At 40.0% G+C, this 6,665-nt stretch overlaps 1 long non-coding RNA gene across 1 annotated transcript in view; it reads left to right on the top strand.

Moving 5' to 3' along the window:
- Positions 1 to 6,665, top strand: part of LOC106532279 (uncharacterized) — an 11,280-nt gene that overhangs the window by 1,665 nt on the left and 2,950 nt on the right. The window contains exon 2 of the long non-coding RNA XR_001312048.1: positions 5,441 to 5,535. This is a non-coding gene — a long non-coding RNA (uncharacterized LOC106532279). The remainder of the gene's footprint in view (positions 1 to 5,440; positions 5,536 to 6,665) is intronic.

The following is a 6,665-nucleotide window of genomic DNA, read 5'->3' as shown; positions in this document are numbered from 1 at the left end:
TCTATATTTATAATTATAATTATTATTTATTTATATTTATAGTTAAAAAAACACTCTTTGCTAAACTTTTAGTTGGTCTTGCAAGAATGCAATCATTATTGTGACWTTAGGACAACACAAGCAGATATTTCTGAATTCTGCAGGATTCGATTAAATAAGTGTATAAAGATAAGTAGATACATATTAGTGGTAGCATATATGACCCCCACATATACGTAAAGCACCAATGCACTAGAACTCACCAGAGCAAATTTATTGTCTTGGATGGGGGTCCAGGGGTGTGGGGGGCTCATTAGTGGGCCCAATGGATAACCTTCATCCGAGCTAAACAACCCCCAAACAAGTAAAATAAAAAAAATCTGAAGCTCCTATGTTGAATAAGTTTTGAACTATAAGCATTTTTGTATGTCCATACACCCCTTTATATAAGGAGCCCCCTCCTCAAAAATGGGGTCTAAAATAAAACCGTTGACTGTCACAGTGTAGGTCGGACTCATCTGCATTCCTGCCAAATTTCAGGTTGATCGGTGCAGCCGTTTCTGTGACACGGTACCAAAATTCACTGAAAAAAGGTGAAACGACTCATAATAAGTGAGGTGGGGGTAAAAACGGTCCACACAGAGAGCATCTGGGGCCCGCGGAGTCGAGCTGCCTCCGTCCTCGCTTTGTTTGTTCAGAAAACAGCGCAGCATCCAGGTATTGTGGTGCAGGATCAGCGGCGACGCTGATGGACGTCTCCAAGTGTGTGGTCACACAGTCTGTGCAGCACGGCTGAGTTACTGCTGAGGAGACAAATACAGCCTGAACCATGTTGGATTTTATTTATGCTTACTGCATCTTTTTATTTTAGACAAAATAAGTGTTTATAGGGTGTTTTAAACAATGAAACAAGTAGCTAAATCTAAATCTAATTCAAAACAGCATCTTTAAATTCAAATTTATATTTGTTTTTGATCAAATATTTCTTTAAATCCTGTGTCTTTATTCATAATTTCTCAGAGATGGTCAAACAGATCACACATTCAGGATGTGTCTTTAAGGAGTTAGTCAATCATTTTATTGGGTGCTGTCCCTGAGGAGGACATCAACACAATAATTGATTGTTTTTTTTGTGAAAGTGATGTCACAACAAGCACATTAAGTGTTAAAATCACACAACCTTTGTAACATTTTGATCTAAAAGTATGACAGATTTCCAAACTGTAAAGAAAAAAAATGTACTTCTTGAACCGTAAATTAATGTTGACAATCCCCACAGCCGTGGTTTGCCCTTGGCTGAGCCTCCATCCTCTGGAAACTGTGGATTTCTAGAACTGAACCCTGCGTGGGTAACTGGGTTACGAGCTGTAATTTGTAAGTAATAAGAGTTGTCCTGCAGGAGGGCGCACAGATATGCTCCAGGAAATGTTTTTAAGCACAACAGGCAGTGAGGGGGGGGTGGTGGGATTCAGAGAGGCCTCTGCTTCAATCCTGGTAAACGGAGACAAACAGGATTAGGGCGGAGGATGCGGGCCGAGGAGAGGGCGAGCTCGCCTCTCCACTTTCAACAGCTCTGAGTGGATGCTGCCAAAGAGCCGAGGAAGAATGGTCAGCAGCGCTCATTCCTTTAGCTGCGCCGTCGGGGGCGTCCAGCAGCACTTTATCCTCATTCGTGGAGAGGGAGAAGATGCTACCTGCAGCTGAGAGTTTCAGGAACGTTCATGTTTGTTTCTGTTACCTGCGTAAATTTAAATTAAATGTGAGTCAGGCAAGATGACYGTTTCCAATACAAAGTGGCATCCAATTCTTTTTAAAACCAGGATTTTAGGAAACACGCACACGTTTCTCCTAAACTCAAGGGGACTTTTCACTGACTTCCATTTATTTACAGGTCATTTCTGTAGTTTAACCCTGACCCCTTACCCTAAACCTAACCCATAAGAAGTGCTGGCTCTAGCCACTTTGGTGCCCTAGGCAAATTGAAGGGCACCCCCCCCACCCCGAACTATGTCCCACCCACCCCAATTTGAACCCCTAAAAACAAGTTTGACAGCGTAAGGTACCATGCTAAACTTAGATTTATTCCCCCCCGGGTGCGAGTTGTATGGATTTTTTTTTTGCAAAATTTACATATTTTTGAGGTTTTTTATTCAGGTAAACGTCCGAAGAGGTTGACGTGTATGGGACAACAAAATACAGACTTGTTGTTATTGAGTTTGTCAACACAAATGAGGCACTACTAGCCCCTCCCCCATCAGAGTGTCGGAGCAAGACGAGTCAGTGCAACATCAATCAATGAGAGAGAGAGAGAGAGAGAGAGGGTGGGGGCGATTGTTTCATGGGGGGATGTTTTATGGGTGGAGTAGTTTATTTTTCCTTTAAACTTCATTATTGTTTTTTAAGACAAAGCTAATTGAAAGGGGCGCTGAGCAGAGTTACAACCAGGGATTACATATAATTACTTTTTTCTTCTGGAGTTTGGCGCCCCCTCCAGCAGATGGCGCTCTAGGTGACCGCCTAGTTCGCCTATGCCAAGAGCCGGCTCTGGTTTTTTATGATAGTCTTGTTTTGCTTCTCATTGACTAATCTTCAAACTGGGCTCTTCTCAGTCATTATTCTCCTTCTGTCTGAATATCCACTAAGTCTGACTTCTTTAATGATGCACATCTGGTGTGATAGATGTGAAGCTGCCAAGGAATCTTCATGAATTTACAATGGAGCTTTCAGGATTTTCTTATTGTTAATTACATAATATATATTGCTAGCTGCAGCGAGATCATGCGAGATATAATAATAATAATAATAATAATACATTTTATTTCAAAGGCGCCTTTCTGACACTCAAGGACACCATACAAAGAGTAAAAGTAACAGAAAAATGCAACAATAAAATCAGATAAAAATAAAAACAATGCATCTATATAAAATCCATGTAAGATCTATGTAAAAAAAATCAGGCAAAACCAATTGTGTCATGTGGAAAAGGCAGATCTAAAAAGGTGTGTTTTGAGTTCGGTTTTAAAATTTGAGAATGACTTTATGTTTCTAACGTGGGGTGGTAATGAGTTCCATAGTTATATATACATGGAACAGCTGCACAAAAGGTGCTAGTCTTGTTTCAGACATGTTTGTTTTTCTACAGCCTGGTTAAAACCAGCGTCTTGTCCTACACTGTGGTTCACTCAGAGGGTCTGGACTCTTGGTTGGAGACGTGGACTCTGTTGAAGTGTAAAATGATTGGGTTCCAGTTGCTCATGTTTGGCYGTGATGTATGTAGTGCACCAGCTCGACTGTGAGGGAAGCTAAGCTAAAACACTTTGTGCAAATCCAACACYCAGAACAGAAACACTGCTGTCGTCTGACCAGGTAAGCTGAAGAAACAACTCAACGTTTTTTGTTCGGTTGATTGGTCCGTCTGTCATCAACGACTAGCATTCATAGCTTACACCACGTTATAGTAATAAATAAATTATCTTAACATTGATGTGTGTATGTGAGGATGACTGTAAGATATCTTACCAGCTGAAACGTCATCTCTCTACTCGCTTCGGTTCTTCAGAAAAMRTATATTCCAGTCCGACGTTAAGGTTAAGTTTTATCCTGAATTGCAATTTTCCAAAATAATGTTACTTCTTTTTTTATTATCATTACAACAAAGTAGGCTACGACACTCCAGGTTGTAAACGGCATAAAGCTGTTGTGATGACGTGCAGAAATGGGCGTGACAGAAGCGGCAGGAGGTTCTTAAAGAGACAGAGGCCAATTTCAAGGTGTTTAGRAACKGATAWGATGKGAAGTTAAATTTATTTTTGATTTATACACATAAACAGCATTTTAATAACAACGGATAGTGTCATAGTTACTTAATTATGGTATAGAATTGAMCTTTACGCCTGAGAAACACATAATATTGGCCCTTTAAAAATAATGAAAGAAACCAGTGAGAAGAAAAAGCAGGACATTTAACTTTCACAGAAAACTAAGCATTGCTCTTGCTTTGTTTATTCCAGCAGATTATAACAATTAAATAGAGAATTTACAACATTTTGTTTCAGAACTGATTCTTTCCTAAATGATCTTTTAAATTGATGCAAATCAGTRTAAACTGTATTTTATTTTAATTTCATTTTTTAAGTTTTGCTTCAAAAGTGACAAAGACCTGCATCTGTTAGTGAGCTTTATCTAATTTTTTTGCATCACTGTAAGAGTTCTCCATCAGATCTGATGATTTTCTGCAACTGTTTGTAGTTTCATCAGTTTGATTGAGAAACTTTGCAGCTTTTTCAGGAACGTCTATTTTTCCCTTTCATGCTACAAGAAACCAGAGGAACACAGCTGGTCAAATCTAATCAAATCACCAGGTTCTAACCAGGCGACGCAGACGAACTGTGGAAAAGACATTCCTGCTGGCAGTCCATCAATCTCCTCCATATTTCCCTCCCCCCCTCGGCGTCTCCACTGTCCCCCCGCCCCATGCAGACACTGAGAATGTGCTAAATGACCTCACACACTGACAGTGTCGCTGTGCACTCACTTGATAGTGACCTCATTGATGAGCCTGCCAATATAGAAACAACACACACCCACATACACACACAGGAAGTCATCAGTCAGGACTTCACAGCGATCCGATCATCATCACGCCGGCTGGATCGGGCAGCGGCGCAGCAGCAGTGACATTGGTCGTCAGTGGGCAAATCTGATGACTAAGAATTCCAAAAATGAGATTAGTCCTTTTAACTATCCTGCTCTAAGTGCCACTCCACACAAATGGGGCCCTAAGAAGATAATAACTGTACAACTGCTTTTAAAAGGAGGAAGTTATTCAATTACAACCCCATGGAGTAAATTGTTGCCATAACGGTGCCGTGGCCACATGCAACTTTCAGAACGGCCGTTTTTATGTCCTGAAAAAAAGGAAAGAAATCAATGAGATTTTGTGGGAATGGAAGAAAGCACTTTCAGAAAACTTGTGTTCACATTTTCACCTAGAATAAAACTTCTCTGTTGCTGTTTACGGAATCCATGCAAAAATCTGTGAAATTTACATAAAATCAATTAAAGATTTATTCTAAAAAGGGAATGTTCACAAGTTTATAAATGTTTTTGCATCTGACTTCCATCCTGTCTATTTCAGTTTAAATGTGTGCCAGTTGCAGCAGAATCAAAGTCTGTCATTGAATTTAACCGTCGTCACACTCTGCAGTTCTGACTGTGGCTCTGGAAAATTGTTCTGGTTCAGTAATGGCTGCAAAATGTGGCTTTTTTTGTTTAAAGTGTGCACCTTGGATAAATAACTGATTTTGGGTTGAAAAGGCAGACTTTCAGCACTTAATATGAACGGATGCACTGTAGCTGTCAGTGCATCATTTTCAATAATCTATCAATACGTTTTAAATATTGTTTTTTTTTAATTAAATATTATAATATAATAAAGTGTGTGAACTTGTTTCTGTTACAGAGTGAGGACCGTCACATGTTTTTAACCAACAAAGCGAGGACATTTCCCCTGTCCTCACTCTCTTTGCAGAATTCAAAACTTAACACAACTCAACAGTGAGTTAAAGTCTCTTACTTTTGCTTTTAATAATATTTCTGTAGTATTTATTTCACATTTAATCAGTTGTACATGTAGTACTTGYCAGCGTTTTTAAGACAAAGTGTTAAAACACTGTTTCTGTGCAAGAAATACCACTTAGAGCTCAGTTATTGTTTGTTAGCGGTGCTGTTAGCAAGACGAGGAACATGAACATAAGTTTTGGTTCAGGTTAGGATTGGGAATGGACCAGTAATGATTCAGGTTACAGAAAATATCTGGGTTAGGCATAAGTGCAGTTACAAAAATRAATGGARGTGAATACAAAGTYCTCAGCTGGATAGAAGTACAAGGATGTGTGTAGGTGTGTGTGAATTCAGACAGACACACAAAAACAAACACAATGAAAGCGCTCACGTGGGTTCCAGCCAGTATCGATCTTTAAACATAGGATTATACAGTCTGGCTCTATAGGCTTAGCGGCCTTTAATTCCCTCACAGGATAGATAGACTGACTTTGGCTCTATACATATCTGGATCAATGCAAATCTACTTTTGCCCCAGCGGTTCAATTTTAAGCGAATTCCATTAGCCATAAGTAAAATTTTTCTGGAGTAATGTGATTAGGACGGGCGGGAGGGGAGGGGGTCCACGCTGATGGAGTCTCTCCGAAAGCGGTGAAACGTTTCAGTTTTTCCTTCTTCCTCCTCTTCTTCCATTTCGCTCCCCCTTTGTCTTTTTCACTCTCGCAGGTCACGAGAGGGTGGGGGGGGGGGGGGGGACAAGGAAGTGACGATAACACAGAGAGACTAACAGGTTGTGATGCAAGGATGCGCCCATGTTTCCAAGAAGATGCGGAAGGGTTGATTGATCCTCGTCTTAGAGAAATTACATTTTCCTGTCAGTAAAAGTGCAGTTTTACCGACACGCACCAAACGAAATGCAGCAGCTTCCTGGGATCCGATCAGAGCAAAATGTAAGCTGTTGGAGTTTTGTAAGTTTGATAGCTTAGCATGTTTTAGATAATATTTTAAACACAACAAGCAAATAAAAGTGAAACCTGATTTCAGCTAAACCAGTGGTTCCCAAACTTTTTATCTTCTGACCCACAAAATATTCATGGCAAAAACTTGTGACTCCAAATATTACC

The sequence above is a fragment of the Austrofundulus limnaeus genome, unplaced genomic scaffold, assembly GCF_001266775.1.
Source record: "Austrofundulus limnaeus strain Quisiro unplaced genomic scaffold, Austrofundulus_limnaeus-1.0 Scaffold743, whole genome shotgun sequence".
In the NCBI taxonomy this organism is placed as follows: Eukaryota; Metazoa; Chordata; class Actinopteri; order Cyprinodontiformes; family Rivulidae; genus Austrofundulus; species Austrofundulus limnaeus.
This window is presented reverse-complemented; position numbering and strand designations above follow the sequence as displayed.